Source organism: Pseudopodoces humilis, chromosome 7 (genome assembly GCF_049639895.1).
Source record: "Pseudopodoces humilis isolate 2021_Gansu_Grassland_sample_001 chromosome 7, ASM4963989v1, whole genome shotgun sequence".
NCBI lineage: Eukaryota > Metazoa > Chordata > Aves > Passeriformes > Paridae > Pseudopodoces > Pseudopodoces humilis.
The window spans coordinates 4,992,857-5,005,142 of NC_142206.1; the positions used below are offsets into that span (position 1 = coordinate 4,992,857).

Consider the following 12,286-nt stretch of genomic DNA (forward strand, 5'->3'; position numbering starts at 1 on the left):
GGCTTTTTTGAATTAGTAGTTTGAGGAGTGGTGATTAAATAGAAGATTAATTGAAGTTTTTCAGTTATTTTTACAATGCTAGCTTCAGAATCTCTAAACATGCAGATTAGGAAACATTACATCTTATTTACAGCTTAAATGGCTATGTTATATATTGCTCTTTTCTTCTTTAAGGATGATGATGGAGATCTTCTTTGATATTTAGATATATATACACACACACACGTATGTGTATATCAGTGGACTAGTTTCTGGTGTCATGTTGAAGAGGATTCTGGTTGAGTTGTTCCACCATGGTTCCCCTCTCTCAGTAGCCAGCAGGATCTAGACTCCTTCCAAAGGACGGGCATTCACCCTGCCAAGTGCCAGCAGGTCCATGTGCTCAGCTAGGCTGTGACTGTGCTCAGTTTGGCCTCCCTTAACTGTAGGGTAGGGCTATGGTAGAAAAATGTTCCTAAACATTTTTTCTAAGTACCAAAGACAGCCAGGGTGTTCTAGTCTTCTAACCTGCATTGCCTGACTGTGTGCGAGCTTTAGTTCCTTATTGTGGAATCTGACAGCCTTAGTAGTTGCACAGATGTTTTGGGTAGTTTGGAAACTTGTTTTTAATGGAGACAAGTGGTAGTTGGAACTCTACTGTTTGCTCACTAGTGTTGTGCTGAAACTGGAACCTCAGAACAACCAGCGCCTCCTTCTGTCTTGGGCAGCATTCAGGCTATTGAAAATTCCAGCCTACATGAAGGCTGGAGAAGATTGCTAAGGATAAAGAAAGTAAGAGACTTCTGTAACTACAATCAGGAAAGACCAAAACTCACTCTCAGGGGAGGTAGGAATTTACTTGTTCCTCTGTTGTAGCAGTTAGAACACAAGACAAGGATGTCTCAGCTACCATTTTTCTGTGCTATATCAATAAATCTCTAAGTGGGGATTATAATAATTTAATCCTTTGCAACCCCTCCTGTGGACTCCAGAGCATTCACTGCTTGTGGAGATAAGTGAAACCGAGGGTACAGTATTGTGACATGCTGCTCTCAGTGGCAGAACAAGAAGGTCCAGTTCCTGCATTGCAGGTTGTGGCTGCTGTGTTGTGGCATGACTTTGTCTGACTGAACTGTAGACCAGGCTCCTGAAACAACCAGAGCTTGAAAATAAATTAAATAATAGTAAAAAAAATCAAACAAAACAAACCAGGTTTTAACCCTTCAAATGCTTCCTATTTCCAGGGAGAGGAAACCAAATGCTTGATCCAGCCTCAGCAGATGGAAGGGGTTGAAATAAATTTTGGATACTTGTTCCTATTGCAGTTGTCAGCCCCTCCCCTCTTTTGTTCCAGAGAGGAATAGCTGCTCTGCCTCTATCAGCCTTCTCCCCAAAAATGTCACCCACTCACCACCATAGGTCAAAGCCCTCTCCTGTACTTGCCTTAGGGAAGCTGCTGCTGGGAGGGATATTTGTTCCCTGGCATGGGATTAGCAGTGCATCTTCCTGATTTTCCTGGGCTGAATGCTTTCAGGGTAAGGCTGAGTTGGCTGCGAGGAGAGTTGTTCCCTGCCTCCACAAGGCTGCAAGTGGGATGGGAAACCTGTGCTGCACAGAGACACGTGCTTGGATTTTGACAAGCATAGGCTCCAACCCTCAAATTATTCTAAGCTCTTGAGAGTTGGGTTTGAGTGTACCCAGAGGTAGAGTGACTAATGGCAGCAAATGGTGTTAGACTTTTGCAGCCGTTATTTTAGCCACTAGGAATTCGCTGGATTCTGGCTAATACCTCAGCGATAGCTGACTGACCTAGTTATTCAGAACAGAGGCTGCGGTCTGTATTCCTCTGGTGCCAGCGAGGGATTTCAATCTGCATTTCTATAGCATCCTTAAGGATCGCAGCATGCTTGGAAAAACAACAGATTAAGCCGCCTCTGTTCTGGGGGAGTTGAGCATTGTCACAGTCATTTTACCAGCGTGCAGAATGCCTTTCCCAAGGTGACCTGGGAATCTGTAGGCAACGTTGGCTTCTGCTGTGATGTCGCCATTGCAGGACAGATCGTCATGACTTTTGTGGAAAGCAGAAGATGCACCTTATGTAGAGGGTAGCAAAGGCTTGTGTGGTGGACCATGATGTTACTTCTGTTATAACCAAATAAGTCTGTGAATTTTTGCAAGTAAAAGATCTCGAAGAAGTGTGCGGTGGCTGTGTTCCAAGCTGTGTTGATATTATCTGCAGGGAATGTCTACCAAGCCACAGGAATTTAACCAGTAGCAAAATAGCATGTGCTGTGTTCAGGTGCTTTTTCTTGAGCTTTAACCTCAGTTTCTCATGAGAGTGGGAGTTAAAATTTTCAGAGTCTGATGTTTTCTTACCCTCTCTAAGCTTAACCTGCTTTCTTCACTGAAAGTTGTCAGACACTGGGGCACTGCACCAGGGCAGTGGTGGTGTCACCATCCTTGGAGGTGTTCAAGGAAGGACTGGATGTGGCACTCAGTGCTCTGGTCTGCTGGGTCAAAGGTTGGATTGATGATCTTAGAGGTCTTTTCCAGCCTTAATGATTCTGTGCTTCTTGCCTCTGGCATTCTCAGTTTGGCAGAATTTGCAGGCCCTTGTTCTGTTTCCTTGCTGGCTGTGTTTTGCCCCACCACAGGAGTTGTTTGGCCCAGGAGAACCTGGCTGTAAGCCAATACAAGCCTGAAGCAGGACAGATTTCCTTCTTCCATGTGCCCCAGTCTGCATTGTTTGGCATAAAGTGGGACTCTGAGCTTCCCATGGCCCTGCCAGATAGGAGTGTGGGGATGTGTCCAGATCTTCAACAGCACCCAGAGCTCTGGCAGAGGCAAAGGACTTGCTCGATGAACTTCCAGTTCTTCAGTTCTTATGCATTTGCGTTTTGTTTTGAATCAGAAAACAACCTGCCCTGGTTTAGACTGCAAACTTTGGATAAAAACACTGGGTGAGCTCTTGCAGCTGGAGTGCAAGCAGGGCTTTGTCCTGCTGGTATCTCAGGACACTACCTGGATAATGGCAGAAATGCATAGTAAGCAGGAGGATAACCCAAACACTGGAGCTGGCTATCCAGGTAAATGCTCTCCTGGAATGTTCTGCCCACCTCTGAATGGGATACCCTTGAGGAAAGGTGGCTAAACTGTAAGCACTTATTTAAAGTGAAACTGCCTCTGGATTGCTCCTTCCTTATCTCCAGTCCTGACTTCACATCATGTGTTGATTATAGACTCCCAGACTTGATTCCTATCTTGTGCCTCCTCCCACCGGTTGGTACTGATGTTCGAATTTGCAACACGCCCTCTCTCATAGTGACCCCTTTGTCCCACTCCTTAAGTGTATTCTTTCACTTCCCTAGCCAGCTTCTCTGGATTTACAGAACATGAAAAAGAAAGGGGTTCTGTGTGGAAGAGCATTTCTGCTTGCTATCTGATCCCTGAGCACAGAGATTTGATGGAAAGTCTGGTCCTGAGCCCCACAGCCTGGCTTCATAGGTGGAACTGCTGTTGTTAGGCTTTTCCTGGAAGCTCTGTTGAATACAGATCCATTTTCCTTACCAGTTTTCCCAGTTCCCACAAGCTTCAGACAAGCGGGCAGGTATGTTTCTCCTGGCTGAGGTAGAAGACAGACATTGTATATGGTACAGTTGGCCTGGGTGTCTCTGACCTTTTATTTTTTAAGTCAAAAGTCCCCAATGTTGCCTATTGAAATAGGAAAACATTTAATAGTAGGGTTTTCATCACAAAATCCTTCTCCAGTGGTGATTAAATGGAACCTACTGCAGCCGTAGTGCAGGATGTGAGATCCTGGAGCTCTCCTAGCACAGTGATGTGGCTGGGCAGGGTGAGGAACAAGGCGAGATCAGCAGTTTGGATCTGAAATTTGCTTTGCTTTGTGTCTGGGGAGGGGACATGGAATATGGAATGGCCTTTGCTGGGAAGATAAATCAGGCAGGCTGCAATGCAGACGTTTAGTCAACGCACCCTGCAGCACTTGTTGCTGCCAGGAATGGCTGTCCCGGAGACTGACGGGACCTGAGTGAGAAGCACAGAGCAGCCGTAGGAGGAGTGGGGCGTGTATTGCGTGTTTATATAAATGTGCCAGTATAATTATTTATATTGTCTTGTGCAATTCTCTAGGTAAGAAGGGAGCAGTAGGCAGGCAAGGAGCAGTAAAATGTGTAATGAAGGGATAGTTGCTGAAGGGGAAAATTAGAGACGTGTCACTTTTACTGGGAAATTTTTCTTCAAAGTCTGCGGGACTGCTGGGACCAAACTTGTGAATATAAAGACTGGAAAATGTCCTGATTTTTCATTAAGATTGTAGGCAGCAGAGTTCACACTGACTCAGAACCACCTTGGTTTCATCTAACCTTGTGTCTTGACAAGTAAAATCAGGCTCTGCCATTTATAATGAACTCAAGTCTTGTTCTAGAAGACTGTGCTAGCATGTAACCCAGGAAATACAATATTCATGCAAATGTGGAGCCAGCTCCAAGGCTGCATGACTCCTTGTAGACTGTAGAAGCTGTTTGTGTGTGACGCTCCCCACGCCATGGCTGTGCAGATGACTCCTCACTGCCTGGCACAGCAGCAAAGCCCAGGTGCACAGATGACAGGGACAGTTTGCCATCCGCACCTACCAGGTTCACGCTCTGCTTTCTCATCCCTGATTCTCCACCACGCTGCTCTGCTCTGTGAGTTCCAGTGCTTTGGGAAAGAATGCTGTCCCCCTTTATTATTTACTATGATTTTTTACTATTAAAGGGAACTTTCCTTCTTTTAATTACATCTGTGTATGGGGCCTGCCCCATAGGAGAGAGAAGCTAATCCTCAGACAGAAAGGAACCTGGCTAGCTCTATTTCCTATACCCTGGGGAGGGAACAGGCAGGAAACCTGGGTCACTGTTGCAGGCAGGGACCTGCAGTGTAATGTAGAATGGGTGACTGCATGTTCAGGAAGCAGCCTTCCACAACTTAGGTTGGGAAATGAAGACTAGGAACTTCAGTCTGACCCATCTGTTCCAAAACATTCTCTCTATGAACTTTGGTTCTGTTCCTTCTCCATGATAGTACTGTAGAGCTCATGAATTCCAACTACAGCTGGGACTCTGGCGCTTGTACAAAGATACTGCAGCTCTTTCAGTTGGAATGAACAGGTAGGGAGGAAAATGGGAATGAGGGGAACATGGCTAAAAGGTCACTGGGCTGGCCTATTCACTGTGGGACAAGCCACTCTCAGCAATAATAATGACCACCTAATGATTATTTGTAGCATGTCTCTCATTTATTTAAGGCTGGTTCAACAAAACCAATGTTATAAAAAGAAACCTCTAAAAAGTCACTGGAGTGGGTTTTTATGCTTTATATCTCTGTTCTTTGGACCTAAAAATATCTGAGGGTTAAGCCAGCATTGTCAGTGGTTTGCAGAGGCCAATGAGGTTTGTTTGCAATGGAGCAAGGGCAGCTGATGGGTTTGCTGCCATGAACTGTGACTGCTCCAGGCTGTAATCCCCAAAGTGTCCTCTGATGATGGCCCAGTCACCAAGCCCAGCTGGCACTGCTACTGCCGGAGCTGGTGTCCTGCTGCTTGTGGAAAGTCTATTTCCAGGAGTCAGTAAACCCTGAGGCACAGGCAGCGCAACTGGATTAGAGGGTGATCCCAGACTCTAGATCTGGCAGCACTGACTCATGGCGAGGACAGGGGAAAAGTAAAAGCACTAGGTCATGTGCTGCTCATCTGCAATGCAAATAAATGGGATGAATTCTTCTACAGCAAGCCATAAAGCAAGCAATCAAAGCTTTCCTTCCTGGAATGACAAGGGATTGGTGGCAGGTCCTGAAATTTGCAGCCAGGCGACACAGGCGGAGATGTTGGGTTTGTTAGAAGGTTCAGCAGCTCCTGGCCCCGAGGCTGTGGAGCCGAGAGAGAAGAGCTGACGAGTGGAGCTTTAATAAATCACAGTGAAGTGGGGTGTGAAATAGGGCAGAGGGGAATGGGAGACGATCTTCCCAAGGTTCTTGCCTGAGACATAGCACATCGTGGTGTCCAGGTGTGACTCTGAGCTCTTTCTTTCATTCCCTCTAGGGACCAAGAGAGGAGACAGTGAGAAGAAGGTGAGATGGTTCCAACAGGCTCTGCTATTGGCATCTGTTGTTTTCCATGGAACAGGAATCTGAGTCTTCTCCACGCTGAGCGCTTCTGTGTCCCATCTGCTACCACACCCTGAAATCAAACTCGGCAGCTTAGGTGAACCAGGCACTGTACAAACATGTCAGACTTGCCTCCACCCCTTTTTCTTCTCCCGCTTTCTCCTGCCGTCTTTCTCTCTCAAGTTTATCGACGCGTCAGCGGATTCCAGTGGCAGAGCATTCTCACTTCACCTCTGGTCACGGAGCAATGAGGAGTCAGGGGTAAGCACCCTCCCGCAGATTTGGGGGTCAACATTGATTAGCTTGCTTGCTTTAAAGCCAGAGCAACCGTCCTAATGGCTGCTGTTTCATGGGATTTGTTCCCTGTGTTTACGGAGGACTGGGTTTGTCAGTTTAAACTAAGTCTCTGCTTCCCAGTGGCTGTGCTGCCTCGGCTTAACCCCTTCCCTTCGGAGCTGAGCCATGCCACTGCCAAGGATTAGCGTAATAATCACACGTGTGTTGGCAGTGCCAGCCTGGGGTGAAGTGAGAGTGGAATAGTTCGGGGGGTCATACAGTTTTTTCTCTCAAGGGATGTTTCTGGAAGGGAAGAAAAACTGGGAGCTGGATTCCTTTGGGAAGGAGTTTGCTTCATCTTTACTCCTATAGCCCAGCAACACCGTCCTCCAATCGGCTTTGCTGCATGACAGTGGGAGAGCTTACCTCCAGGACCCTTCCTTCTCCTCTCCCTTGGAACTGTCCACCACCGGCATTGTTGCTGCAGGACTGCCAGTAAGATCTTGTGGTTTTTGCTTTCCAGGGTCTATGAGGTGGGACAACGTGTGGGGCTGAGGTCTGGCAGTTGAGCCAACTGACACTCAAGAGGATGGGGAATGTGGAGAGAAAATGCTTTATTGAATCTTGCAGGGTGATGCTCTTAAAACCTTGGGGTGAAGAAGGGGTTAAAAGTTACTCTGGATGATGCTTGAGAGAGCAGACAGCATGTCAGGAACATGCATACTCATTGCCTTTACAGGAGACAGAGCAATATCTGCTCTTGAGTGTCTTGTATCTGCAAGGACCCTCACCATACCTTACAGAGAGGTCTAGTTTAAGCATTTCCCATGTGTATTCCCATCCTTCTGGCAGCTGTGCTGGCCAGGATCCTTTCAGAACACCTCCTGAAACTATGCTGGAGTACTCGTGTGGGGCTGGGTGTGTGTATTTTGGCTGGCTGAACGCTGCCTAATTTCGTCCTATTTTAATTACAATATACAGTTTTATTGGGCATTTGTACTCATTTTTGTCAGGTAACCAGTGCATACAGGCAGGTATTTGCAGTGACAGAAAATAGTTCTATCTATTAATACTTGGTTTCTTCTTTGCCAGGACATTAATGCTTTAATGTATTTGGGGACAGAGCACTGAAAATACAGAAGAGCAATTTGTGTCTGGTGAGTGTGAACTCTCAGGTGAGGCTGGGGGAGAGAGTAAGAGACCTTTGCCCTCTCTTTGTCTGCTTTTCTGAGTTCTCTGTTTGGGTACAACCTGAGTCAGCCCCTAACACAGCTGCTGGGGAAGGGAGCTGTTGCCTCGCTTTCTCCCCAGCCCTCTCTCACAGAAAAGTCTCATTCCTGATGGTGTGATGAAGCTTTATATTGCTTTTAACATTCAGTGCTGCCTTGGTGTGTACATCCTGTGAGGTGTGTGAACAATGATTTCTGAATCTAGGAGCAAAGCTGATCAAATAGTGGAAAGAGCTGTCAGCAAATAGCTTGCTGGATTAGTAACTGTGCTCCCAGATGGAAAGCCTGCTCTGTGCATAGGGGATGTTGCTGTCTAGATGGGTGTGAGTATGGATGTACCTGGGAAGGCCACCCTGAGTCCTGCTGCCAAGGCTTGCAAAGCAAGAAACAGCACTTGCTTGGTCGCAAAATGGTTTTCATTCCCAAGGAGAATGAAATTAAGGAGAATTTTTTAAAGTTTGGCTGTCCTGCCTCTAACCAGGAAAAAAAAAAGAGCTCTTTTTAACCTACTTCTGTAATATGCTTAGGGAAATTCACAGGCAGAAAAAAGCGCTAAATATTTGTGTAAATTGCTTTAAACAAAATTGCTTAAAGCAGATTGGACTAGCTTAACCCAACTGCAAGTGAAAACACACAGCCAGGCTCTGAGCTCTGTATTGCACTTGAGGGTTTTTTGGGTACCTACAGGGGCACCCTGCTGAAGTTCCATCCCTGTCAGAGCAGCACATGAGCTCTGTACCTGGACAGGACACAAGTGAGCAGGAGTTGCTGAAGCATTGCTCAGCACTGAGAGCTGCAGAGAGCACAGCAAACTCGGACACCTCCTCAGGGTGGGTTCTGGACTGGGGAGCAGCTTCCTTGTCTGTGGCACTAACACTTCTCCTGCACCAGTCTCACTGACTTTGAGTTATAATGGCATAGACTTAGTGCAATGGAGCGCAAAATCAGCACTTGGCTGCTACAGGTCTTGTTTTTAAGGAATTTCTCATTATGGTTTCTAAAGCTGCAGGATTACCGTGTGGTTTGAGGACTAATGCACTGCCATTCAGTCTTAGCAATGATACTGCTGTTCTGAGACTGACCTTCCATTTGTCTGGCAAAAGAGAACAGTGGGGATGGAAGGTGCCCATGGACTAAAAGTTGAAACCTATTTCCCTCCAAAATGTCTCAGGAAATTATACTTTCCCTAGGGCTCAGCCATTTAACTTGTAGTGTTAGTAATTAGATTATTTTGTAATTAATTGATGAACAATGTAGAAGAATGTAGCTGTAGCCAATAGCAGTCATTTATCTCATGTAGGGAGTGCACCTCAGGTTTTAATGTACAGAGGGCTGTGTGAACACTCACAGTCGTGGCAAACAGAGCAGGATAACCGATATTCCCCGAGAGAAGACTTGTCTGTTGCGATTTAAATTTGCATCTCAGTATTGGCAGCAGTGAGCAGGAAGGCACTGAGGGTCAGGCAGGTTGTAGGGTTTAAGTGAATCTGTCCCTCCATGTTTTGGGGAGCACTGCCTTGGCTGCAGTTTTCCCATCAGTTATCCTGTGGGGATAGCACAGGCAAACTGCCTTGCAGGCTGCTGACAGCAATTAAGTATATTTGTATCTCTCTTTGGGAGAACATGATGAGCATAACTAGGGACTGAGATTGTTTAATGCTGGCTGGAAGGAAGTTTAACTCTTGCATCTCTATACTTGGGTGATCTGGGGAATTGCTGGGGCATCTCTTCAGCCCTTTGCTATGCTGCTGGAGTGATTATGGTGATCCAGGACAGTGATCACCAGTGCCTCTGCTGGGACAGCTCTGCTTGTGAGAATTCAGCCCTGCTCCCTGAGTGTGTGACTCTTCCGGCATACAGTAAAATCTGTGCTGTGCCCATTTGCAGCACGGAGCTGCAGCTTCCCTCTTGTAACCCCATGTGCCAGAGGCAGCTGGATCTGCGAGCCGTGCAAGAACACGCTGAGGTTCCAGGGCTCACATGGAGCCGCAGGATGTGGTGCCCAGTGCCTTGGCTCCTTCCCCTGCCATGTGACCCCACATGCCAGATGTGGCCCCTTGGCTTGTCCCAACGTAACCTCTTTTCTGATATGTAAGATGTTGCTATTCATGTGAATTTTTGGAGATGGGACCTTAAATGTTCTTATTCTAATCTTGATAGTACTTTTATGCTGATTTTGAATGTATCTGTCACACAAGACAGCTGAGAGTGAAGTCCTATCTTGAAGCTCTGTGGTGCTTTGCATTAACAGAAAAATACAGCAACTTGTTTTTGACTCTTATGCATCCTTCATGGCCAAATAATGTCAGGAAATCCACGTGGAACAGTGCAGCTGCTCTTTGGACAGGGATCAGGGAGGGGCATAGGTGTGAGGTGAGTGTCAGAGGTGCAGCACAGCGTGGTTTGGTATAGCCAGAACAGGACATGAGCCACATGAATCATGTAAAAGGTGGGGAAAAGGGTCAGATTTATTGTGGCTTTGGTCTCAGCCTGGTGACCTGCAGCACACGTCCTGCTGGCTCTGCATGCCAAGGACACAATGAGTGAGCTGCCCTCCCTGTTGCTGCTGTAGCATTTGGTGGCTGTACCCTCTCACACACTGAGCCCCAGGTGGGAAAGGCTGCTCTTGTAATGAAGGCACTGGACTGCAGCTGAGGTTTGGGTGTGATTTCTGTCTCTGCTGCTGGGTTCTATCAAGGCTTCTGGACCTACGTGCTGGTGTCCAGATCAAACCTGTGGTCACAGCATGTATTGGCCTCTACTGGAGCCCTGCACCCATGTTTTCTCTTTGTGGAAGTGTTGGGCCTGGATCTGGCCTTGATATAAAGTTAAAAAGCAGCCAGGAGACATACCTGGAAGATGCTGTAGATCTGCTAATCTAGACATAGGTGGGAAGAAACAGGGCTAGTAATTTTTTTTCTGTCTCATCTGCAAATGAGGATAATAATTCCCTTTCTTCACCTTTCGTCTGTTCAGATGAAACCTCTAGAGGGTGGGGCCTGACTTCAGAGACAGAGACAATGGGATGGTGACTTCTTCAGCTGGGATTTCTAGGGGACTGTAAATAATGGAAAACTTTGTTATTTGTCAAGGGATAAAGCTCATTAGCATTTGGGACATGCCTGTACTGGTTTTGGAAAGTTCAAGAGGTGTTTTCTTTGCAAGTGCTTTTATTTATGTCTCAGAATGAATTTGCTATGGTATAGCTAAAACACATCTAAAAGTATGTAACCCAGCAGCGTCCCAAACAAGCTGAGCAAATAGGCGTTCACTGTGTTGTAGGTTTTAGTCCTAATTTATGAGCAAGGAAATGGAGCAGGGGAGAGAAAGGCAGCACCGAAGCCTTCAGAAGCCTTCAGACCTTGCTCAGTGGAGGCATGGCAAAAAATATCAAGCCAGTTGTGCTGTTCTTCTCATTCCTCAGAAATAAACCCACCAATAAAACAAATATGTGTGTCCCTAAGCTCATTTCTAATGTAATATTAATCTGTGCTCTCATGTGTGTTTGGTCAGGATTTAGAGCATTACGTTAGTTTGCTGTGCTGTTGCTTTGCTCCAACACGCAGCTTTGCCATGGGAGGCTGGTGAGGGAGAAAGGAATAGAAGGAAAGGACTTGAAATGAGGAAAGGGACAGCACAGCAAGGAAATATCCACTCTTCCTTTGGGAGGAAAAAAAGTACTTCAACCAGTATTTCTAAAACTAGAATTGCAGACAAATGTTGGAAGGTGTCAGGACAATGCTCTAGGATCCTGTTTCAGATTTTTGGACCATTTGGCCTTTCTTTTTCCCTTTCACTGACCCTTGTTGCCATTCCTTGCTGTGTAAAGTCACATCTAGGTTTGTCAGCTCTTCAGGGACCTAACCTGTCATTTCCCTTTGTTTGCAAACTGCTATGATCGTTTATGGCTTGTTATAAATAATAAGAGTGTTGGAAACCTCAAGAAGGCAAACGTAAGTATTTTAGAAGGTATTGGATGCAGTGAAATTCCCGATGTGCATATTCACACATACATTTGTGTGAACACATGCATATGACATGCATGGATAATGGCCTAGTTATCCTGTAATCCATTTCAAATGCAGCATATGACAGTGACCTGAGTAGCAGAGTATGGAAATACATTTTTCCTTTTAATTGGCAGGTTCTCTGGGATCTTCATCTTCCTACTGCAAACTCGATCTGCATATTGCAGTTCCTCAGGTCCTGTAGGAAGAGTTCTCCTTCTCTCCCTCTCCTTTTGGAGCTGGCCAGAGCAGTTTGGCAGATCAGCTGTGGGAGGACTTGGAAATGATGGGAATGGCTTTCTTGAGCCCAGGGACCAAGCGTTATCTCTGGTCCGGGGCAGGAGGAATGTAGGGAGCTGCGTCCAGATCTGCGATAGCGACGCAATGAGCTGATGAACGAGTTCAGTGCTGCAGCAAGGAGGGGGAGGGAGAGCTTATTTTTAACTGGAAACTGCACAAGTGAGACTGAAGTAGCTCTGTGCTGCCGTGCTATCATCAAGTGCATGTGTGAGTGAGGGAGGGTATGAGCACGGCTCCGGACGGCGTGGTGTCCTGGCGGAACGTGTGGCTGGACGTGAGCAGGGTGGAGGCAGGTCGGGTGAAAAGGCAGTGCACGCTGCTGCCTTTGTCTGG

The 12,286-nt window shown here is 46.5% G+C and overlaps 1 protein-coding gene across 5 annotated transcripts in view; it reads left to right on the forward strand.

Annotated features, from left to right (window-relative positions):
* The window catches only part of PAK6 (p21 (RAC1) activated kinase 6), a 42,401-nt gene that overhangs the window by 9,759 nt on the left and 20,356 nt on the right, over positions 1 to 12,286 (forward strand). For 3 of the 5 annotated variants that reach the window (XM_088058243.1, XM_088058246.1, XM_088058244.1), the window contains 3 exons: positions 6,077 to 6,402; positions 6,790 to 6,912; positions 7,510 to 7,574. The gene's annotated coding sequence lies outside the window, so the exon portion shown is untranslated. Of the gene's footprint in view, positions 1 to 5,126; positions 5,148 to 6,076; positions 6,403 to 6,726; positions 6,913 to 7,509; positions 7,575 to 12,286 lie in introns of those variants that run through there. The other 2 variants (XM_088058247.1, XM_088058245.1) reach the window with 2 other exon arrangements.